The following is a 25,909-nucleotide window of genomic DNA, read 5'->3' on the forward strand; positions in this document are numbered from 1 at the left end:
GTAAGTTTTTTAATAATTTATTTTAAAAATAAAATAATTTATTTTATTATAAAATTTTATAGTTCTTACAAACATTAATTGTAGTACCTGTGCTTGACATTATAACACATGGGACAAAATAGAATACCTGGTGTAAGTAGAGCCATTGTTTTTGCCAAAGATATTACTGTCTAATCTTGTTAAGTAGGTGATTCCATTCCCTACTTGCTGTTAAAAACATACAACAAACAAACAAATAATAGCCAATTGACTAAAAAGTGAAAATAGAGTACTGATAGAGAGTTCAACTGTTTAGCTAACATTAAATTCGAATCTCAAGATTGAATCACAAATTAGAAAAACTTCGATTTTGCTCTTGTAATATTCTCCATGAATAGTGAATTGATAACTAATTTATGAAATTATAAAGTGAGGGCAGGCTTGTCTGGTTCTTTGGAGACTTGCAGGGAAAGCTCACAATTGGCAGCAGGAAACAGGATGACAATCACACTTTAATTGCAGAGAGTATGGGGACAAAATTCATATATACAAAGACAAATGTTGAAAGAGGTACAGAGGCAGATTGCATGGGAACTTGAGGATTGAGTCATGAAGGAAGACAAGCAGTATTGGGAAGAGGATGGAGAGGGAGAAAAGTAGAAATTATCACTTAGCATATAACCATAGAATAGATCTGGGAGCACTAGGCAACATGGATGTAAAAGAGATAAAAGAGTACTAGGGAGAGTGGGAGAGCAGGAATTCAAGGTCTCATTTTTTATAGGAATTTTTTGGAAAAAGACTATCTCTGCCACCTTAGATTAGATACAAAATGATAGATTACTAAATTTCCAGATGGATGTTGCCTACATTAAAATAAATTTTTAAAAATTTCTTTAGTTAACTATTACTCTCACTGCATTAAAAATATCTAAACAAAGCAGTAGTGTATGTGTGTGTGTGAAAGAGAAAAATATATTTGATTGATTGATTTGTTGTCATATTAAATTCTAAGTGACTTACATCTCTCAGACCTCATTTGAATTATTATATGTAGACTCTTTTTTAAATCTGGGCTTTTAGGTAGTTCAGTGATTCTTAAGTTTGTTCTCGATCTAAGGCAGATATATTTTTACTTCTACAAGATTCCCAACATTTTCTTCTATTTGCTTTTTAGTCTTTTGACTTTGTTTTACTATTTCTCATTTTCTTACAGTCTTTGGCTTCTATTTAGTTTATCCTAATTTTCAGGGGGTTTGTTACTTAGGCATATCTTATGCTCATTTTGTTACTTGAGCATTCTGGTTACTTGGGCACTCAACATAATCTGTTCATTCTCTCTCCAGATTTTCCATAGCTCATTTTTTCCTCTCATGCTAATAAATTTCATTTATAAGATGTTTTTAACAATTCTCTCCAAAACTAGAGTTTGTTTCTAGAAATTCACATAGAATTTGTATTTAAAACTGTGTTTTAATTTAAGGCTACAATGTGTAGATATTTTTGAAACTGTCTTGTGTCTTGAGCATTCTTGTAAAAATAATTTTTTGAAGTGTTCTTTTTTTTCCCTTGCTCATTTTTCTAGTCTACTTTCTTTTCTGACTGGACTTTATGTTAGGGCAGATTCAGTACACTTCTAAAGGGAATATCTGAGGTGTTCATGCTGTTATTTTCTTGGGTTTTTAAGTATTATTTTGTTCCATGCCCTCAGGCATCTCAGGCAGGGAACTAGCAGGTTTTCAGTTTATCCAGTGGTCTATTCCTGAGTAAAACCTGATTTATTCTACAGTGGTCTCAGCTCTGCAAATTTCTGAGGTAGGTTTGGGTCTAGATTTAGCTACCATCAATCATCTAAAAGACTTGTTTGTTCAGAGTGAAAGGACTTTAAACTTTCCTTTGAATTAAGATTCTTGCCATGGTTATTCTTCTGCAGACTTCAGATTAGGCTAGAATCTGGAAATGAGACCCGGCCTCATTCCTGTGATCATAGCCACACAGCTATTGATTGCTTCTGCATTTATTCCTGATTTGGGTGCACAGGATAGGGCTCATCACTGCAACTCTCCCTGATTACTGTTTATAGGAGCAGGTCCCTTCTTCTGTCTGCCCTGAATCTGTGACAGATATAGTTGTTGCTAGTAGTTTTCAGGAGGTTGGACCCATCCCCTTCTTCTTAATGAATTCTCTTCTCAGTGGTGGCTATGGAGGCCAGGATGGCAGCAGGTCTTGTTGCTTGGGGAGCACTACTGTTTCTTTGGCCTTTAGGGTTAGAACCTGAGACCATCCATCATAACTGAATAGAGATAGTGATCATGATGGTGGTGGTGGTAGTTTGACTTACCTGGCACTTGCTGCTTCGTGTCTCCCTGGGTTCTCTAATACTTGAATTAGACACTTTTAGGATTTATAGGCAAAAACATATCAGTGTGACTTTTTAAATGATGAGCCCTTTTTTAGGCATGTTGAGTTTGAAATGCCTACAAGTCATTCAGTTTGAAATATGAACAGGTAGTTGGGAATGTGGGATTGAAGCTGAGGGAAGAACATGGGGCAGGATATGTATTTTGTAATAATATAAATAGAGATAATGGAACTCAGGAGTTCTGATGAGGTCACTAAATGAACAATACTAATAAGAGAAGAATGAATGCCCAGGATAGAACCTTGGCATAAGCTTAGCTTTTTGTTATTGTTTGGTTGTTTTTCAGTAGTATCTGACTCTTTTTTACTCTATTTGGGCTATACTTGGCAAAGATACTGATGTGTTTTGCACACTCATTTCTCCAGTTCATTTTATAGATAAAGAACTAAGGCACATAGGGTAAAGTGACTTGCCCAAAGTCACACAACTACTAAGTAAGTATCTGAGACAGATTTGAACCCAAGTCTTCCTGACTCCAGGCCTGGTGCTCCATCCACTGTTCCACTAGCTGTCCCATACCCAGTTAGGCATGATATGGATGATGAGATAGCACAGATGAGGAATCAGTAAGTAAGACAAGCAGGTCAGAGTATTATAGTCAATTCATGGTAGTTAACAGTGTCAGATATTGCAATGAAAATAAGAATTATGGTATGGGGAAAGATTATTACATTTGGCAAATAAGAAAACATTGTTAACTTTGAAGTGACAGATGGTTATCAAGGTTGGAGACTAGATTGCAAAAGGTTGAAAAGAAAATGAGAGTAGAAATGGATATGCACAAAGTAGAGAGGAAGAGAAAAGACAAATTTTCCATGGCCTTGTGAGGAAACAAGTTTTTGCATATGAGACAGATAGGTAATGTGTTGGGGAAAGTAATGAATTGGTGTCATAAAGATCTGAGTTTGAATCTTGAATCAGGGGCCTACTAGCTGTGTCTCTGGGCTATCACTCTAATTCTCCCCCAGCAGTGACACTGAAGACAATTCCAGGGACTGCATTGAGGAAGATGAGACTAAGAGAACCAATGGAGGTAATTACTTGTATTGTTAGGCAGAAGAGTAACAGCTAGTTGGAGTTTTTCAAGCATTAGGCATAATAGAGGTGAATAGATGAATTAGAATGCTTATACCTGTACAGAACTATTTTTTTAAACATTATTTTATTTGGTCATTTTCAAACGTTATTCATTAGAAACAAAGATCACCTTTTTTTTTCCTCCCCTCCACCACTCACTCCTCCCACTGGCCATGCGTGATTCCTCTGGGTGTCACATGCGTCCTCAACCCGAGCCCATTTCCATGCTATTGGTTTCCTTAGTAGGGTGTTCATTCAGAGTCTCTCCTCGATCAAATCCCCTCCACCCCTGTAGTCCAGCTGTTGTCCTTCCTTGGGGTTTTTACTCCCACCGTTTGTCCTCTGCTTGAGGGTAGTGTGTTTTTATTTTTTCACCTTGATCCCTGCGGGTTGTTCAGGGACATTAAATTGAGACAAATGGAGAAGTCCATTACTTTGGATTGTACCACAGTGTATCAGTCTCTGTGTACAATGTTCTCCTGGCTTTGCTCCTTTCACTCTGCATCACTTCCTGGAGGTTGTTCCAGTCTCCATGGAATTCCTCCACTTTATTATTTCTTTTAGCACAATAGTATTCCATCACCAACATATACCACAATTTGTTCAGCCATTCCCCAACTGAGGGGCATCCCCTCATTTTCCAGTTTTTGGCCACCACAAAGAGCTCAGCTATGAATATTCTTGTACAAGTCTTTTTCCTTATTATCTCTTTGGGGTACAAACCCAGCAGTGCTGGGTCAAAGGGAAGACAGTCTTTTATTGCCCTTTGGGCATTGTTCCAAATTGCCCTCCAGGATGGTTGGATCAATTCACAACTCCACCATCAATGAATTAATGTCCCCACTTTGCCACATCCCCTCCAGCATTCATTACTTTCCTTTGAGGTCATGTTGGCCAATCTGCTAGGTATGAGGTGATACCTCAGAGTTGTTTTGATTTGCATCTCTCTGATTATCAGAGATTTAGAACACTTTTTCATGTTCTTATTAATAGTTTTGATTTCTTTGGCTAAAAACTGCCTATTCATGTCCCTTGCCCATTTATCAATTGGAGAATGGCTTGATTTTTTGTACAATTGCTTTAGCTCTTTATAAATTTGAGTAATTAGACTTTTGTCAGAGGTTTTTGTTATAAAGATTGTTTCCCAATTTGTTGCTTCCCTTCTAATTTTGGTTACATTGGTTTTGTTTGTACAAAACCTTTTTAATTTGATTTAATCAAAATTATTTATTTTACATTTTATGACTCTTACTATGTCTTGCTTGGTTTTAAAGACTTTCCTTTCCCAAAGGTCTGACATGTATACTATTCTGTGTTCACCTAATTTACTTATAGTTTACTTCTTTATGTTCAAGAATTTCACCCATTCTGAATTTATTTTGGTGTAGGGTGTGAGGTATTGATCCAGACCTAATCTCTTCCACACTGTCTTCTAGTTTTCCTAGCAGTTTTTGTCAAATAGTGGATTTTTGTCCCGAAAACTGGGGTCTTTGGGTTTGTCATAGACTGTCTTGCTAAGGTCATTACCCCATGTCTGTTCCACTGATCCTCCTTTCTGTCTTTTAGCCAGTACCAAATTGTTTTGATGACCGCTGCTTTATAGTATAGTTTGGGATCTGGTACTGCAAGGCTACCTTTCTTTGTATTTTTTTCATTATTTCCCTGGATATCCTTGATCCTTTGTCCTTCCAAATGAACTTTGTTATGTTTTTTTCTAATTCAGTAAAAAAATTTATTCGAAGTTCAATGGGTATGGCACTACATAGATAGATAGATACATTTGGGTAGGATGTTCATTTTTATTATATTAGCTCGTTGTACCCATGAGCAGTTAATGTTTTTCCAATTGCTCAGGTATAGTTTTAATTGTATGGAGAGTGTTTTGTAGTTGTGTTCATATAGTTCCTGTGTTTGTCTTGGAAGATAGATTCCTAAGTATTTTATTTTGTCTAAGGTGATTTTGAATGGGATTTCTCTTTCTAATTCTTGAGGCTGAGATGTGTTGGAAATATATAGGAATGCTGATGACTTATGTGGATTTATTTTGTATCCTGCAACTTTGCTAAAGTTGTTGATTATTTTGATTAGCTTTTTGGTTGATTCTCTGGGATTCTCCAAGTAAACCATCATTTCATTCGCAAAGAGTGACAGCTTGGTCTCCTGATTGCCTATTTTAATACCTTCAATTTCTTTTTCTTCTCTAATTGCTACTGCTAGTGTTTCTAGTACAATGTTAAATAATAGAGGTGATAATCGGCATCCTTGTTTCACTCCTGATCTTATTGAGAATGCATCTAGTTTATCCCCATTGCAGATGATATTAGCTGATGGTTTTAGATATATACTGTTCATTATTTTTAGGAATGACCCTTCTATTCCTATACTTTCTAGTGTTTTTAATAGGAATGGGTGTTGTATTTTATCAAAGGCTTTTTCTGTGTCTATTGAGATAATCATGTGATTTTTGTTGGTTTGCTTGTTGATATGGTCAATTATGTGGATGGTTTTTCCTAATATTTAACCAGCCCTGCATTCCTATTATGAATTCTACTTGATCATAGTGAATAACCCTCCTCATCACTTGCTGAAGTCTTTTTGCTAGTATTCTGTTTAAGATTTTTGTATCTATGTTCATTAGGGAGATTGGTCTGTAGTTTTCTTTTTCTGTTTTTGATCTACCTGGCTTTGGAATCAGTATCATATTTGTGTCATAAAAGGAGTTTGGTAGCACTCCTTCTTTGCTTATTATGTCAAATAGTTTGTATAGTATTTGGATTAGCTGTTCTTTGAATGTTTTATAGAAATCACTAGTGAATCCATCAGGCCCTGGGGATTTTTTCTTAAGGAGTTCTTTGATGGCCTGTTGGATTTCTTTTTCTGATATGGGATTATTTAAGAATTCTATTTCTGGGGGCAGCTGGGTAGCTCAGTGGATTGAGAACCAGGCCTAGAGACTGGAGGTCCTAGGTTCAAATCTGGCCTCAGACACTTCCCAGCTGTGTGACCCTGGGCAAGTCACTTGACCCCCATTGCCTAGCCCTTACCACTCTTCTGCCTTGGAGCCAATACACAGTATTGACTCCAAGATGGAAGGTAAGGGTTTAAAAAAAAAAGAATTCTATTTCTTCTTCTGTTAGTCAAGGCAATTTATATTTTTGTAAACAATCATCCATATTGCCTACATTGACATATTTATTGCCATATAATTGGGCAAAGAAACTTTTAATGATTGCCTTAATTTCTTCTTTGTTGGAGGTAAGGTCCCCCTTTTCATCTATGATACTGTTAATTTGCTTTTCTTCTCTCCCTTTTTGAATTAGGTTGACCAGTACGTTGTCTATTTTGTTTGTTTTTTCAAAGTACCAGTTTCTTGTCTCATTTATTAGTTCAATAGTTCTCTCACTTTCAATTTTATTAATTTCTCCCATAATTTTTAGGATTTCTAATTTGGTTTTCTTCTGGGTTTTTTTAATTTGTTCGTTTTCAAGTTTTTTGATTTGCATGTCCAATTCATTGATCTCTGCCCTCCCTAATTTGTTAATATATGCACTCAGAGATATGAATTTTCCTCTGAGTACTGCTTTGGCTGCATCCCATAAGGTTTGAAAGGATGTCTCACCATTGTCCTTTTCTTCAATGAAATTATTAATTATTTCTATGATTTGTTCTCTAACAGATTTTGGAGCACCATATTATTTAATTTCCAATGGATTTTTGATTTTGGTCTCCAAGTACCCTTACTGATCATTATTTTTATTGCCTTATGATCTGAAAAGGTTGCATTAATTATTTCTGCTTTTCTACATTTGTATGCCATGTTTTTTATGACCTAGTGTATGTTCAATCTTTGTGAATGTGCCAGGTGCTGCTGAGAAGAAGGTGTATTCCTTTTTGTCACTATTTTGCTCCATATATCTATCAACTCTAATTTTTCTAAGATTTCATTCATCTCTTTTGCCTCTTTTTATTTATTTTTTTGTTTGATTCATCAAAATTTGATAGTGGTTGATTCAGATCTCCCACTAGTATAATTTTATTATCTATTTCCTCCTTCAATTCTCCTAGTTTCTCCATTAGAAATGTGGGTGCTATACCATTTGGTGCATACATGTTGATTAGTGATATTTCCTCATTTTCTATACTCCTTTTTATCAAGATGTATTTACTTTCCCTATCCCTTTTCATCAGGTCTATTTTTCCTTTGGCTTTGTCAGATATCATGATTGCAACTCCTGCCTACTTTCTCTCAGTTGAGGCCCAATAGGTTTTGCTCCAACCTTTGATTCTAACCTCATGAGTATCTACTCTCCTCAGGTGTGTTGCTTGTAGACAACATATGGTAGGATTTTGGATTCTAATCCACTCTCCAATTTTTTTCGTTTTATGGCCGAGTTCATAGCATTCACGTTCAATGTTATGATTGTCATTTGTGAATTCCCCAGCATTTTGATATCCTCTCCTAATTCTGACGTTTCTTCTTTTGCTATTAGCTTTTAAACCCATTGGTTTATTATAAATCAGTCCTCCCAGTCCTGTTCCTTCTTATGCTTCCCTTTCTAGCCCTTCCTTTTGTGTTCTTTTTTCCTCCTCCTCTCCTTCCCTTCCTTTTTATGTTCCCTTCCCCCTCCCCCCTTTGGTTTTCCCTTCTCCCTTACCCTTTGGATAAGATAGAATTCAAGGTCCTAATGGATCTAGATGCTCTTCCCTCTCAGAGTTGGTTTCACTGAGAGTAAGGTTTAAGTAATACCAATTAGTACTCTTTTCCTCTCATTCTTATTAGAGAATACTTCCCCTCCCCTTCCCGTGTGTATCTTTGTGTGACAAAGATTGTTCCATGTAATTTATTTCTATTTCTTCAAGTATATCTTAGTATCATCATTGATTTCCCCCTTCCTTTTTCTTTCTTTTTTTTTCTTCTTTTTCTCCACCCCCCCTTAATCATGTTAATGCCCAATCTTTCCCTATGAGTATTTCTTCTGATTACTCTATTAATGCATACAATTTTTGAAAGTTGCACATAACATTTCCTCCAAATGTTAATATACATAATTTGATGTAATTGTGGCCCTTATATAAGAGATTTTGAATAAAAGGGATAAAAATGCACTTTTCTCCTTTTCTCTTTGGTATTTACCTTTTCATGTTTCTCTTGCTCTTTGTGTTTGAATGTCAAACTTTCCACTGAGTTCTGGTCTTTCTGAATATTTGGAAATCTATTTTGTCGAATGCCCATACTTTCCCCTGGAAATATATAGGCAGTTTTGATGGGTACTTGATTCTTGGTTGAAGATTCAGTTTTTTTGTCTTTCTGAATATTGTGTTCCAGACTTAACGGTCTCTTAGCGTGTTTGCTGCTAGGTCTTGTGTGATCCTTATTGACGCGCCTCTGTATCTGAAGTTTCTCTTCCTAACTTCTTGTAATATTTTCTCCTTAGCTTGGAAGCTCTTTAATTTGGTGATTACATTCCTGGGGGTTGTCTTTTGGGGATTTAGTATAGAGAGTGTTCTATGAACTCTTTCGATTTCTATTTTGCCCCTTTGTTTGAGAACATCAGGGCAATTCTCTTCAATGATTTCTTGTAGTATTGCAGCGTGATTTTTGTTAATCTCTGGTTTTTCAGGTAGACCAATGTTTCTCATATTGTCTTTCCTTCCTCTGTTTTCCTGGTCTGTGACCTCGTCAGTGAGATATTTTATGTTTTCTTCTAATTCATTAATTTTTTGACTTTGCTGTATTAATCATTGCTGTTTTGCAAGATCATTGTCTTCCAGTTGCTTAATTCTGTTTTTTAAGGACTCGTTTTGCTTTTCAGTTTGGTCTGCCATTCTGTTCGAGGCTTACAGCTTTTTCTTCAATTGTGAGTTTTTGTCTGTCAGGCTGAAGACCTCTTTCTGAATTTGTTCCCATTTTTCTAGCCAGAAGGTTTCCATCTTTCGGATAAGCTCCATTTTGAGTTCTTCCAGAGCTTGTGGATAATTTCCATTTTGGGGGGTGTTTTGGTTTTGTTTGCATTTCATCCTCTTTTTAAAAGCTTTCAATAATCACCTTTTCCCCTTTCTTCTTGGATGGTTGATCTTGGGCACTCTGAAGCATCCCTTTGGTGGTTTTCCCTTTCCTTTTTATTCAGGAATCTGGGTGATGTGGGCGGATTTTGATGTTTTTGCCTCAGGCTGATTCTTCCCAGCCTCCAAAGTTTGTTATCGTGCCTGCCCACGTGGTCTGTGGTCTCTTCTCTCCATGCGCGCAGGCTTCTTCTGTAAAACCGCTCTGAGGGGTCTTTCCCTGGTAGTCCTTGTCAGTTCCGAAGGACCCTGGGGTTCCCCCACATTACTACATCAAGGAGCGGAGGAGATATTGCCTCAGGCTGTTTCTAGAGCCTCCACAGCATTCGCAGTTTGCAGGAGCCCCAGCAGTCTTCTCGCTCTCCAGTGAAACCACTCTGAGGGATAGTTCCCTGGGAGTCCTTGTTAGATCCCAAGGACCCTGAAGTGCTCCTCATTCACTGCAGAGATGTTCCTCACTCACTCAGTGTCTCAGGTGAGTGCACTGGTCCCTACTCCAGTTCCGTAAGTGGGGTAGGGAAGGGCAGCTAAGCTCAGCTCAGCTCATGCTTGGCAGCGAGCTTTCTCTCCGTCTTATAGTGTGGGAATGTTCAAACCCCATGTGCCTTCGTTGCTGTGGGCTGCTGGAGAGTCCCTCCGATCTTCCAAAGATGATTTTTATGCTCTTTTGAGGTAGTCTGTTTCGTTCAGTATGGGGGAGAGGAAGCAATTCGCATCTAGATTGCCCCCATGTTTACCCGGAAGTCTACAGAACTATTAATAGCAGAGTAGTAGCAGAGAATTGGAAATTGAGAGGATGCCCATAAATTGGGGAACTGCTGAACAATTTATGGTATATGATTGTAATGGAATGTTATTGTGCCATAAGAAATGACGAACACGACTATCACCAAAAAACCTGGAAAGTCATATTAACTGATGCAAAGTTAAGTGACACAACCAGGAGAACGTTGTACACAGTGACAACAATAATGTATGATGATCAACTGTAAATGACTTATATATTATCTGTAATACAAGGACCAAAGACAACTTCATGTGACACATGATGAAAATGGCTGCTATCTGAATGTAGATTGAAGCATACCATTCTTCACTTTATTTTCTTCTCAAGTTTTTTCTAGTATAAACAGTATTTCTCTTCTTTCACAAGATGACAGAAATATGTATTGCATGATAGCACATCTATAATCTATATCATACTACTTGCTGTTTTGGGGAATGTGGAGGGGTGAGAGGGAGAAAAGATGGTTCTCAAAAGTGTAAAAAATGATTATTAAAAATTCTACCTACATGTAATCTGGAAGAATATTTTTAAAAACACAGTGCTTAGTTGTTCTGCTTTGAGATCTTGGAGGCCCACCTAAGGATTATAAGGAGTCACCATGGTAACCTTTATGCTAGGGGTTCTTAACCTGGAGTCTGTGAATTTTAAGTAAAAAAAATGAATAATCTCTTTTTTTTAACCCCTACTTGCCATGGAATCAATACTAAATATTGTTTCCAGGGCAGAAGCATGGTAAACTCTAGACAATTAGGATTAAGTGACTTTCCCAGGGTCACACAATTAGAAAGTGTCTGAAGTCATATTTGAACCCTGGACTTCCCATCTCTAGACCTGACTTTCAATTCATTGTTTCACCTACCTTCCCCTTGTCCTATTTCAAAATAATTGGTTTCCCATTTGAAATCCTATTTTATTTTATGTATTTTAAAAAAAATTATTCTGAGTAAATATCCATGGGCATCATCAGACAGCCATAATAGCCAATGACAGAAAAATGTTATAAAACCCTGTACTAGGTTCCTGTTTGCTCATTCCTCTGGGCTTTAGGGATTTTTCTTTGAATGTGTTATTCAACCAGTTCTGAATCCATCTTATTGTATTACTGTCTAGTGAATATTTCTCCACAAGAATAGTATGAAGTACTTTATGTAATACTTTGGAAAAACCTATAATAGGTAAATTATATTTATTGTACCAAGGTAACAAATAGCTATCAGAAAAGAAAATAAGGTTAATTTGGCTTGTTTTTGGTGAATTTTTGATGGCTCTTTGTAATCAACATCTTACTAACAATTCTATTAAATTCTAGAATTTTCAAAAGAATTCAAGTCAAACTCAATCTGCCTATAGTTTCCCAAACCTCTTCATTTGCCTTTCTTTAAAAAAAATGATATATTTGCCTGCCTCCAGTTCACTTCTCCCCCTTGCTTTCTTGATCTTTCATTTAAAACTGAGAGTAACTTAGCAGCCACATTTGCCAGTTCTTTAGTTTCGTAGGAGATAGTTTATCCAGATCAAATGACTGGAGTTCATCAAGGACAACTAGATACTATATTACTATCTTCTTCATCTTGGGTATCAGCTTACGATTATCTGTTTTTTGTTCTGGTGTTTCCAATTATTATCCTTGGCAGAGATAAAAGAAGTAAAATAATTAAATGACTGTACTTTATTTCTGTTGCTGCTTATCATCTAATCCACTTTAAACAGTTGTCATATCCACTTTTTTCATTCTTTTTCCCCCAATATAGAAAAACATCTCCCTTTGCTGATGCATTCTTCTCTTGCCAAGAATTTTTAATTCTTAGATTTAACACTCCTCCCCCTCTCTCTTTTTTACAGAATCATTCCACATACTTATCTTTCATTACTTGTCTTCACATTTTTCTTCTTTTCATATCTTTAAAAATTCTGAGTTTCTGTGTATTTATATGGGTTTCTTCAGACCCCTCTCCTTATTTTTCCTTATTTGAGTTATTTTCCTTCATTTAAATTGTGGATTGACTTACATGATAGAATTTTTGACAGATAACCTTTCTTTGAACATTTTGAAATCTACCTTCCTGAAATCTTGGGTGCACACAAGACCATGCCTTGTCTTTTTATTCATCTGTTACAAACTGTATGAGGTAATGGTTGTAAGATTCTTGCCATTTCCTTTCCAGAAACCACTTCTTCCCTGTTTGTTGAAAGTCTGATACAGTTTATTATCTTCCTTTGTTGGTCCTTCCATTTTTTAAGAAATGAAATTATCATTAAGGCAAATTTTTAAAAAAGTTATTAGATTTTCTATAGAGAACTATTAACAATGTGTATGTAACTGAAGTCTCTCATCTGTACTATATTATGTCTCTGTGGAAAGATTATAATCTGTTTCCTGACATTATTTATTTCCTTTTTCTTCCATGTAGCCTGTAAAACTTTGATGACAAACACTGTATTGTTTTTATTGATATTTGCCCTAAATATTCTCTGTCATGCTTCTTCTGTCTGGTTCTTGGATTTTTTCATACAAGTTTATTTTCTTAAAAAATTCTTTCTCTCACATATATTCTTTTCATCTGTTCTGTTTCTTTTGAATAAAGTAACCTAATTCATATTATTGTCATGTTTTTTATCACAAATATCAGTGATGAGATCTCTCTCTGTAGCCATCTTGGATCCACATTCCACTCACAAAATGCCTAGTGAAATGACAGAATCCATCCTGGCAACTGAGCAAGAATTGCTACAACCCCAAAGTGAGTCAGGGATGAGAACAGAATATAACAGTAATGAATCAGTACCACAGTTTGAGGAAAATGATTCTCCAGAAGCAACCACACAACAGGTCCAACTGGCAGCAACCAGTGAGATTGATGAGGAACTAATAAAGCAAAACAATGTCAAGTGAAATGAGTACACAAAAGATGATATCCAAACTGGGTCTTACAAGTGATTTAGAAATCTCATAGTATCCTCTTTGTCATCACAAAGCCAGATGTTCGCAAGCTCAGCTTTATATACCTATAGTCTTTGGGGAAGCCAAGAATGAGGATATATGTCAGCAGGCATAGTTAGCTTCTGTGAAAAAAAAAAGTCAAAGTTCAGGGTGAAACCATCTTTAATATAGAGGAAAATATGTAAACTCCAATTGTACAAGCAGAAAGCAAAGAGAAGAGTTTGATGAAACAAGTATGGAAGTTAAGGACATAGAATTGGTTGAGTTCTAGGCAAATGTAACCAGAGTAAAGACTGAGTTTTATAAAACAACAGTAATGATATTGTAAATGCTGTTATAGAATTAATGATGTAATAATCTGTAGACAGTAGCAATTTTTTCAGTGTTTTGGAGAAAATTCAATGCAATCTGATTTGAAATTTGTACCATTTCTATCAGTGAAGTTATGGCTTCTTTTTGGAATAAAAAAACCCTGATAATTATGAGATATCTGCCTCCTTGTATTGAAACCTCTAAGTTCTCTTGTTTGTTATCTAAACTTGAGGTTTTGTATACATGTCTAAGATCATGGGTTTTACTCTTACCTCCTTTTTAAGTTTTTCTGTTGCATTTCTGGGTATCTGAACCTTCCTTCATTGCAATTATTCTTTCTGGTGTTTATCTTGGCAGTTTTAGATATTTTTCTCTATTCTGTTTCAATTCAATCAATTCAATTCAAATCAATTTCAAAATGTAATGACATTTTCATTAGATTTTGAAGACTACAGGCAAATATATAATTACCATTCTTACTTCATTCTTAACCCATTTGTTAGATGTATTTCACTACTGTCCAGGAGTCTATTCTGTAATATTTATTGGGAAAGGAAATAGGATTATTGGAAAAATGGGGGATAATGGGAGGTTTGTATGAGGGTAAGGAGGAGTTAAGGGGAGAGAGGGAACACTGCTTGGTGAGGCAAGGGAGGGAGATGTCCCCTGCTGAGAGGAAACAGCAGGGGTCTGATAAGGACTTTTATTGCCTTGATGACTGAACTGATTTTCAGCTCCCTTTATGACCAGAAAAGATAGTCCACTTATCTGACTGCGAATTCAAATAATATAAAGTTTAATAATGCAGTTGGAATTGGAGTTTTTCCTTGGCTTCAGAGTATAGGGCCAGGCCCCAGAGGCTGGCGGAGGGTTTTCCCACTTCGGTCTCCTCTATATCAGTCCAGTTTTGTATACTTCAGAATCTTAGCAGTAGATAGAAAGCAAACAAGAACAGGTCTAACCTTCAGAAGCGACTGGGCCTGAATCTTCCAGCTGAACCAAGAAGAGCATGCCACTCCAGACTGGCCTGAACAAGCTCCTCTCTCCTCCAACACCCGGAAGCCAGTCCCCCAGGGCAGGCAGGAAGTGCTATTCACAAGACCCAACTGCCATTCCCAATTGGCCCCTTCCCCCACAAACTGTCAGTCTTATTTCCTTTCCACAATTCTCTGTATTAAGCCATGGCCTAGAAACTCAAATACAGTGTATTGTTCTTACATTTTTATTGCCTTTTTAGCCATATGCTTACTTGAATAAATTTTTTTCTACATTCTTTGTCTTCAGTAGGCAGCACTGAGAAAAGGAACAAAACTAAATGAAAACCCATGATGTTAGTTTCTTGTCCAAGATGTCATAATTTTTCATGATAGTTTTTAGGGCATGAGTGACATGTGTGTAGAATTTACCAGCTGTGTTGAGCATTGGGAAGTTTTCTGTCCTGGCTATATCTTGACTATATGACCTAGGAAGACAATAATCTTCTCTATTGTTGTTATTAGGTCAAGAAATAGCTACATAAATATCCATGGGTAAAGAATCACCAAATTACCACTATTCTTTTCTATCTCTCATTATATGGATTCTAATCTCACAGCTTGTGTGGATCTCATTGCATTTCTTAGTGGAAAAGCAAATGCTTCATTGTCAGAACATCTTTTTCTCTTAATGAAGATGCTCACCATGGTTGGTTTGTTTTTGCTGAGTAGACACCCCTGTCCTTTTCCTTTCATTCCTTCTTTCTGTGGCTCTCTTTGATTCTCTAACTTCCTCACTAGACTGAAGTTTCCCTTCTCTCTGCCATCTCTTCTTTGTCCTATTAAAAAACTGACTCTTTTCCTTTTAGGAATACTTCATTTTCCCTCGCCTAGAGTATGGAGAGGTAGTCTTTGAGACTTTTTACCTCTTTTCTGAGAGGAAAAGCAGCCTAAACATACTAGAAACACAGATAGTCAGTTTTTTATCATTTTACTGCAAAAATCACACTCAGATTTCTGCAGAAATGTCTCTGTACTGATTAAAATTTTCAGTCTAATTTAAAAAAATTTTCCCAGAGGTGTTTACACCTCATTTCTTAACCATCCAAGTTCTTTATAGCCAGTTACCATGTATTAACTTGAAAGCTCCATAGAACTATCTTTTTATCAGTCAACATAATTTCAATAGCACTACATCCCTACTTATATCAACTTTATCAATTTCATTAATTTATCTCACCTGCTAATACGCTCTTCTAGTTTGTTTTGTTGTCTAATACATTCTACTTGTTATTTCTTTGTCTTGCCAAATACTTTGCCCTTTAAATTGTGTTTTTTGGAACTTGAAAAAAATCATTTTATTAGGGAAACAATGAACATGTTCAATACATCAAAAGCAAATATATTTTAGAAATAACATTAGTGAAAATCTTAAATTGAGATGTTTCTTTTGGCCAGCTATTTATAATATGACCCTGATTCCTTATGATAAAAGTGCTAAACTATACTCCTAACACTTGTCTCTATAATCTCATTCTTTTGGATTTTCTTCATTGATACTTCATTTTTACCTTCTCATCCTATATGATTCTTTTCACTGTTTTCTCATAGTAAATATCCATAAAAATACCCAATGTACCAAATGCTTTTCTCGGACTTGTTAACATTTTGTGGGTACCAGACGATCATTTATGTTGTTTCTCTGTTATTACCTGATGCCTGATACTTTACTGGTCTACTTTCTCTTCCCATCATAGATTTCTTTTTCTTCATTTCTCAACCATAACCACTGATTATCAGTAAATAGCCACATTTGCCTACTAGATAAAGTCTCATTTCCCTTTGGATTCACTGGAAACTTTTTTTTCTCAGATTGCAAGTTTTCCATTCATAGGATCACTAAGAGAAGAATATTTGTGTTAAAAAGATGATCATTTTTCACATGTATATTTCAGAGAGGGGAAAGTAATAGGTAAAAAACCATGGTTCCCATCCCCAATATGGTCCACAGAACATCAAAAGCTATTAAACTAGATGCCCATTTTTACATCTTTGCAAAAACTTTTTTTTATTGTTTGTCTTGTTTTATAAAAGTCTTCATTTATGTTGGAATGTTTAACTTATATCTGTCTTGACTATTCCCAAATGGTACAATCATATATTCCAATTTTACTTTTAATGAAGAGATGCCTAAATATATTCTGTACCAAATTTTAGAAGTTCATCTATAAAAAATTCCTAAGGTGCTAAAGGCAACCGAGCACAATATATTCCTTTTTTATCATGTAGCTTTGTCAGATGGAAATATACTCATCTAAACTTGCTCAGGGAGGATGCCTGTTATCACCTGATGTGCAGTTTTACTATTTCACAAATACCAAAGAACAATCAGAAAACAGCCAAAGTTTAGTTCTTTCCCCTTAATGCAAAGCTACTTTCCATGACCAATTTTGATAAAAACTTTTTGAAGTCAAGACCTGTTTTGGAAGGTTATATCTAGCTCTCAGAAAAGCAAATGCTTTCTTCTCTGTAGATGCTTCTAGAACAATTAAAGGATTTCTTTAGATTTTAGTCCGAATCAGATCAGAGATAGTATTATTAGTGACAGTCTTGGGAAGATCTTCATTAAAAACCTGCCACCGTGGCTTTTCTGCCTTTGAGTCAACAGACAACTCCACTCCCTTGCACTCCTATGGTTGAGTGCTCAACCATAGGCATAACATTCCACACTAGCTGACTAGGAACACCCCTGAGACAGCCAAAGATAAAGGAATCTCCTCCCTGTCGCGATAGTTCATCCAGTTCTTTGAGAAACAGAGTAGTAGAACACTTATTTGTGGGGATGCTTGGAATGTAAAACTCACAACATGAGGAATGTGCAGTGCTCAGTGCTATCTATCAAATCCCAGAACCAGGAGTTTTAATTCCAAAGGTTCATTCTCATGATTTAAATACTTGTGAGAGACACGTTGAAGTGTTTCACCTTCAGTTTACTTTCCATGTAAATGACTTACATGGCTATATGGTAAGGGTCATGTATCTAGTTTGGTCTTGGAGAAAACTTTATGGGAAATAGTGCAGGTCATGACAATTGGAGTGAATTGCATACTTAATTTTCCACCAGCCTCCATGGTGACCCTTGTCACTTTAAAGTGGATTTCAGTCTTAATGCCATGTGTGCCCCTCTTTTCTCACCTCTTCACCCTTTCTATAGCTCTCACTATATCTTGATACCATAGCTCACATTTTTATTTACAATGTATACCTGGCTCCTTCTCTCTTTCATGCCAAACAAGAGTACAATTCAAGTCACTCTGAAGGACAAAATTAGATCAACTAAAAGAGGAAGAAACAAAAACTACTGCAGTAACGTCTTTGTAGGAATGATATACACTTATCAAGGTAATCCTCAAAAATATGAACCTATAAATGTTAATAAAAAGTTTTCTACAAAAGACTACATCTTTACAGTCAACATTTCCTGAAAGATACAGACAAGACAAGATTCTGCTATATTTAATGCCTGGATGACAAGCTGTCTATCAAGGGACCACTCACTGGAAGCTCAACAGAGAAATGGAACCAGTTCAGAGACACCGTGAAGGAAACATCAAAGGCAGTCCTAAGCCCCAAACAACGCAACCACCAGGACTGGTTCGACGAGAACAACACTGCTATTGAAGACCTATTGAGCAAAAAGAACAAAGCCTTTATGGAGTGGCAAAATAACACAAACTCTGCTCCTAAAAAGGACAGATTCAAGTCTCTCCAAGCCACGGTGCAGTGTGTGATCAGGAAGATGCAAGACCAATGGTGGAAAAAAAAGGCAGAAGAAATCCAGCGCTTTGCTGATATTAAAAACTACAAACAATTTTTCAGTGCCCTCAAGACTGTCTATGGGCCATTAAAACCTACCACCGCTCCCTTGCTATCCTCTGTCAGTGACACTCTCATAAAAGATAAAAAAGGCATCAGCAACAGGGAAAGAACACTTCAGTCAGATTCTCAACCAACCTTCTTCAGTCGACCAAACCACCCTTGACCAGATCCAAAACCGCACCATCGAACAACTCCTTCAATAGAGGAAGTCCAAAAAGCCATTAAACAAATGAGTACAGGCAAGGCATCCAGTAAAGACGGGATCCCAACCAAGGTGTACAAGGCCTTGAAGGGAAAGGTGCTTCAGGCATTCCACATAGTGCTGACCAGCATATGGGAAGAGGAAGACATGCCCCCAGAACTCAGAGATGCCTCCATCGTAGCCCTATACAAGAACAAAGGCGCATGAGCAGCCTGTGACAACTACAGAGGCATCTCACTACTCTCCACTGCTGGAAAGATCCTCGCCCGTGTTATACTCAACAGACTCCTGTCATCTGTTTCAGAGCAGAACCTGCCCGAATCACAATGTGGCTTCCGACCAGATCGCAGCACCATCGACATGGTCTTCATGGTGAGGCAAATGCAGGAAAAATGCCTTGAGCAGAAACTGAGCCTCTACATTGTCTTCGTAGACCTGACGAAGGCATTCGACACATTGAACAGGGACGCATTGTGGGTGATCCTTAGCAAGCTCGGTTGCCCAGCAAAATTCATCAAACTGATCCAGCTCTTTCATGTCGACATGACAGGAGAAGTCCTATCTGGTGGAGAGACTTCTGATTGCCTCAACATCTCCAGTGGTGTGAAACAAGGCTGTGTCCTCGCTCCAGTACTATTCAACCTATCCTTCACCCAAGTATTAGGACATGCTGTGATGGATCTAGACCTGGGAGTCTACATCAAATACTGGCTGGATGGTTCACTATTCGACCTTCACCGCCTGACTGCAAAAACAAAGACAACAGAGAGACTCATCCTGGAAGCTCCCTTCGCACATGACTGTGCTCTCATGGCCCACCAAAAAAATAATCTTCAAACCATAGTGGACAGGTTCTCCTGCAACAAAACTGTTTGGCCTGACTATCAGCCTCAGCAAAACAGAGGTGCTGTTCCAACCTGCACCAGGGAGGCCAACTAACCAGCCATGCATAACTATCAATGGCACGCAGCTTTCTAACGTCAATACTTTCAAGTACCTGGGTAGCACCATCGCCAACAACGGGTCCCTAGACCACGAGATTAATGCCAGGATCCAAAAGGCCAGCCAGGCACTTGGGCGGCTGCGCTGCAAAGTCCTCCAACACAGCGGTGTAAGCACTGCGACGAAGCTCAAAGTGTATAACGCAGTGGTCCTCTGCTCATTCCTGTAAGGTTGTGAGACATGGACACTGTACCGAAAGCACATGAAACAGCTGGAGCAATTCTACCAACACTCTCTATGGTCAATCATGAGGATCCAATGGCAGGACGGAATCACCAACCAGGAAGTCTTCAACAGAGCCAACTCCACCAGTATTGAAGCCATGGTCCTCAAAACCCAGCTACGATGATCTGGACACATCATCCGCATGGACCCACAGTGAATACCAAGACAGGTATTCTATGGTGAACTGTCAGCTGGACTCAGGAAACAAGGCCGACCAAAGAAAAGATATAAGGGCCAGCTAAAGTCAAACTTGAAGTGGGCTGGCATTATACCAAAGCAACTAGAACTTGCTGCCTCTGTCATAAGCATCTGGAAAACCCACATTAACCATGCTGCCACCACCTTTGAAGATGAACGACGCTGACGTCTTGCTGCTGCGCATGAATGCCGCCACCAGGCCACAACTGCACCTCCCATAACAATTGGCGTCCCATGCCCCATTTGCCACAAACTCTGTGCCTCAGTCTTTGGACTTCAAAGCCACATGAGGGTACATCAATAGATGATAATGCACAAAGACAATTGTCATTCTCGGTCACTGAGAGACTACCAAGACCATTAAGAATCCTCTTACTTCAGAGATTATAATACCAACACATAAGGACTCTCTTCCAATGAGGAGTCTCTCAGAGGTATATAAGATTCTTTGAGGAATGTAACCAACGATAACTCTGATAACATTTCAATCATTAATAGCAAATCAGTAGAATAGACATTACTTATGGACAATGAATTGGGCTAAGAATATGTGCAGGAAAAAAAGTAGACTGAAGTATATTTGGGAAACTGTAGGGCATTCTTTTTGCATTTTTAACATCAATATCTCGACTGAATAGGATAAGTTAGAGCTTCTTCAAGTTCTTTTGTGACATGATTGAACTCTCTTGGGTCTTGGGTGATTCTCAAGGGGGAAGGAGGCTTGGATTTACTCACCAGATCAAGGGATGCTATCTATAAATGCAGAAAGATGCTTGTCCTTTATCAGTCCCATAAGCCTCTTCCCTCCAGAGGCTGCCTTAGTGTGAGAGGAGTGGGATGGAGTTCATGGAAGGGGGAGGAGGGCTTATGACTTACTGCCTTCTTATGCCTGGCAATTGCAGCCCAGCTTCACTCAGAGGCAGTATTTCCCAGAACATGTTGCATTTCAGGGTTTGGTACCTCTTGGCAAGGCTTTGCCCAGAACTGTGGTGGTAGGTTCCTACTCTGAATTGGGACCCTGGAAGCTCCAAAGAACCATGCCCATGAAGCAGGCAGGCTAGTTGGATCAGGCCTGGGAAGAGGCATAGGCTGAAGCTATCAGGCCTTTATGGTTCATAGAAGGGAAAGTGAAATTGGGGAGTTGGTCAGGCAGTCAGTGGAACAGGAGGCACTGTAGTAATCTTTATTCTTAGTCAGTCCAGTCTAGCTTATGCAGCAAGGCAGTATAAAAAGGAGAGAGTAAAAGGCTTGTGGCAGGCCAATCCAACTACCCCAACTATCAACTTCCCTCAAGTACTGTTGGAGACAATTTAAGACTCTAAGAAAAGCAGTGTTTTCCAGACTTTGCTTCCAAGTCTGTCTCTCAAAGCCACCATCAAGGCAAACAAACCTTGTGAATAAGGAACCTGAAATCTTCATTGCTGCTAATGATAACTCTAAGTACCACTGATCGGAATGTAAACTCAGAAAACCTGGAAAAGTGTTGGCTCTAAATCAACCATATTGCATCAAGCCTGGCACCTGAAAGTATGGTCCAGGAAAGCAACTTCATGGAGATGATGTGTCGTCAATTGTATGCATGTAAGTCTCCTTAGCATTTGTAGATACTGAAGACCAAAAAAGAAAGTTCTGTCCACAAAAGGCCTTGACACTGTCAAGGTGCTCCAACCATTATAGTTTTATTAATGGAAAAATATTAAAGAACATGTATCACCATTTATTTTCTTATTATACTTTGACCATGACACTTTTCTATCTGACTAGGACCTAAAATTTTCTGTGTATTGTACCTCTATTAAAATGTCAGCTTCTAAGAGTAGGAACTGTTTTTCTATTATATTTGTATTCTTTAGCACTTAGCATTGTTCTCTGCATATAACACTTGATTAATAAATTAATTTTTTGTTTATTCACCAGAACATTCCATGTTCCAGGCAATGTAACAAGTGCAGGAGTTAAAATAAAGACTAAAATACAGTATCTGCCTCATGAAACTCACATTCTTTTTGTTTTTAATTGAACAATTTTATTTAACTAATTTAGAATATTTTCCCATGATTACATGATTCATGTTCTCCCCCCCCCCCAATGTAGCAGACATGCAATTCTACTAGGTTTTACTTGTGTCATTGATCAAGACCTATTTCCATATTATTGATAATTGCACTAGGGTGATCATTTAGAGTCTGTGTCCCCAGTTATATCCCCATCAACCCATGTGATCAAGAAGTTGCTTTTCTTCTGTATTTCTATTCCCACGGGAACTCACATTCTAATGGGGTTAGAAACCCAACATCATAAGCAAAATCTTGTACATATAAGATTTATACAATGTGAATGAAATGTAATCTAAGAGGGAAGACATTGAGGGTAGAGGTGGGAAAAGTGAGATGGGAAGGGAAAGGTCCCTTTTAGAATAAAATGGCATTTCAACTGAGACTTAATGGAAACCAGGTGGTAGAGTTAAGGAGCGAAAGCATACCAAGTATGGGAGATAGTAAAAAAAAAAATACATGTAGTCAGAAGATGGAGAGTTGTATGGGAGAAACAGCAGGAAACACTGTCTCACTAGTTCACAGAGTACAAGGAAGGGAGGAAAAGGGTGTTAAGATATTGGAAAGGTAGAAAGGGGCCTGGTTGTAAAGACTAGAAATTAATTAACATACCATTTTTTGTAATTCATTAATAATTTTTCATGCAAATAATTTCTTCAATGAAAAGTAATTACCATAGTTCTAACTGCTATATATCTATTTTCTATATTAGAAATTTCATCTGTCATTCTAAAATTCAGTGGTCAAACTCAAATAGTGTCTTTGCAGAATGCCTGTTATATATGTGTGTGTGTGTGTGTGTGTGTGTGTGTATACACACACAAAACCCTTAGCTTCCATCTTAGAATCCTTAGAATCAATACTGTACATTGGTTCTAAGACAGAAGAACCTTCTGTCTTAGGAAATGGGGGTTAAGTGACTTGCCCAGGGTCACACAGCTAGGAAGTGTCTGAGGCTAGATTTGAACCCAGGACCTCCTCTCTTTGGACCTGGCTCTCAGTCCACTGAGTCACTCAACTGCCCCTAGATATTTTTAATACAAAGTTTTGATTCCATCAATAATCTTTATTGTTTAATCTTTTTAATTATATTTTTTCAAGTGGAATCTAGATAATCATTTTCTGATATTTTGCAATCTTTGAATCTAGATAATCATTTTCTGATATTTTGCAATCTATGTGTTCTCCCTCAATGTCTCTTCCACCTTCCTACCATCAAATATATGTAGTGTCTTATTTTTGAATAAATAAGTACTTTCTCTCCTCATTTTTGCATTTATGGAAGATGACATAAAAGTGATCATTCAGGTTAGAGAAATTTTAGGAGGCATTACTTTGTTGATAAGAATTTTATACAATTAGCATATAAAATAATAATTGAAGCAAGGCCTTTCTCAGTATGTGACATTCATAATAGATTTACCCAAACTTAATTGCTTAATAATTGCAGCATTTATTCTAGTGACCTTTTTCTGATTCACACAAATCATATTTGGAGAGTCAAATTGCTGCTTTTATTTAGATCTGTAGGGAATATGATATGCCGCTGACACCTCTCTTCTGATTTGCTCTCCAACCTTCTGCTAAATATCTCTCTTACCCTACCAGAGGCCATACCCTAGAGGAACTTGAGCCATGGGGCACTGCTTTCAAGGAACATTATTTCTGGAAAATCTCAGTCATAATTCATGCCACTCTTTTTTTTTTATTTGCCTCTTCTCTACAACTTCCTCATTACCCAACTTCCTTTGGTGGAGGATTTCCCCAATGAGATTCCAAGCTCCTTGAGAACAAGGATTATCTTTTGTCTTCTAACAAAATATTTGATGCCTTTTAAGCACTTGATACTAGTTTGTCCACAACAATGAGCTACTTTCTACATTTTTAGAGGAGACCTTTAACATTCTCTTATTCTTCAAGGCTCTCTATCTTAAATAAAAGTAGATTATTGGTATAACCTGATATGGTAATGTAATCCCCCCCCCCCAATCTTTTATCTGTTAACAATCTTAATTGCCTAATTACATTTCCTAATGTTTCTTCATGGCAGAGGTAATGAATTAACATTTGGTAGTGTTTTTATTTTATTTTGTTAAATGTTTACCAATTACATGTAAATATATTAACATTCATTTTTTAAAACTGAATTCCCAATTCTTTCCTACTTGAGAAAGTGACACTTTTTATTTCAATTATACATATGAAGTCATGCAAATCATATTTCTACTGCCACTTTGCAAAAGAAAGCATACCCATAAAATCTAGAAAAATAAAACAAATTTTTAAAGTATACTTCATTCTGTATTCAGAGTTCATTAGTATTCTCTCTGGAGACAGAATTTTTCATAATGGGTCTTTTGGAATTGTCTTGAATCATTGTCTTGACCAGACTAGCCATGTCTTTTACAGTTAATCATACTTAAAATATTGCTGTTACCATATAGTGTGCTCCTGGTTCTGCTCACTTCACTTTGCATGAGTTCATATAAGTCTCTCTTAACTTTTTTGAACCCATCTTGCTCATAATTTTTTTCCTGTTTATCATTTCTGAAGCACAATAGTTTTTTTTTTCTTTTAGCCGAGGCACAGCAGAGTTTGCTCTAATACTTTAAATGAGTTTCTTATAGACAACATATTGTGGAATTCTGACTTTTAATCCACTATGCTATCCTCTTCCATTTTTGGGGTGAGTTTATCTCATTCACATTCAGAGTTATGATGATTAACTCTGTATTTCTTTCCAGCTTATTTTTCTGCTGTTTAACCTTCTCTATCTCTCCTGCCAGCCTTTTCCCTGTTTACAAATGCTTTTGCTTCTGTTTACCTGCCTCCTCAAATTCTTCCTCCCTTTTGTCTTCCCCTTCCTTTTTTTATTCTCCCTCCCTTTCTGCCATATTGGGTAAGATAGATTTCTATATCTATTTGTGTGTTACTCCTGCTTTCTGCCAATTCTGATGAGAGTAAATTTCAAGCATTGCTCACCATCCCCTCATCTTTTCTTCTACTGTATTAATTCTTTTATGCTTCCTCATATGAAATAATTTACTGCCAACTTTCTTTGCTTTTCTCTTTTTGAAGTATTACTTTTTTCTCTTGATTTAAAAAAATATCCCATTATATTTAACTCCCTCCCTGGTCTATCTATATATACTCCTATTCATTCCTCTAATTGTGATAAAATTCATAAGTATCTTCAATATCTTAAGAAACCTGAGCACTTTAGATATCTTAAGTACTTCAGATATCATAGATATCTTGAGCATCTTATTTATCACTTTCTTACTAGTAATATAATCAGTTTAACCCCATTGTTTCCCTTGATTGCTTTAAGTGTATAGGTATCTATTGTACTAAAGAAATCTTAAGTGTCCTAGTTGCCAGTTTTCCATGCAGGGATGTAATTAATTTAATTCCACTAATTCCTTTGAGTTTTTTTTTTTCTATTTTCCTTTATATACTTTTTTTCGAGGTTCTAATTTGGTCACTGAATTTTCTTTTTAGCTCTAGAGGTTTTGTCTGGAATGCCTGGAATTCCTCTATTTCATTAAATGCCTGTTTCTTCCCCAGGAGTATAATGCACAGTTTTCTGGGTAGGTGATTTTTGGCTGTAGGCCTGGTTGTTTTGCCTTGTGGAATATTAGATTCCATACCTTCTTATCCTGCAGTATAAAATCTAGTAGATCCTGTGTAATCTTGATTGTAGGTCCATAACATTTGAATTTTTGTTTTGTGACTGCTTTGTAGTATTTTCTCTTTGATTTGGGAGTTTTGGAATTTGGCTATAATATTTCTGG

At 37.1% G+C, this 25,909-nt stretch overlaps 1 protein-coding gene and 1 pseudogene across 7 annotated transcripts in view; both read left to right on the forward strand.

Annotated features, from left to right (window-relative positions):
• Positions 1 to 25,909, forward strand: part of NBEA (neurobeachin) — an 829,579-nt gene that overhangs the window by 107,835 nt on the left and 695,835 nt on the right. The window lies entirely within an intron of this gene.
• On the forward strand, positions 11 to 24,364 carry LOC130453817 (nascent polypeptide-associated complex subunit alpha-like; annotated as a pseudogene).

Source organism: Monodelphis domestica, chromosome 4, assembly GCF_027887165.1.
Source record: "Monodelphis domestica isolate mMonDom1 chromosome 4, mMonDom1.pri, whole genome shotgun sequence".
NCBI classification, from domain to species: Eukaryota; Metazoa; Chordata; class Mammalia; order Didelphimorphia; family Didelphidae; genus Monodelphis; species Monodelphis domestica.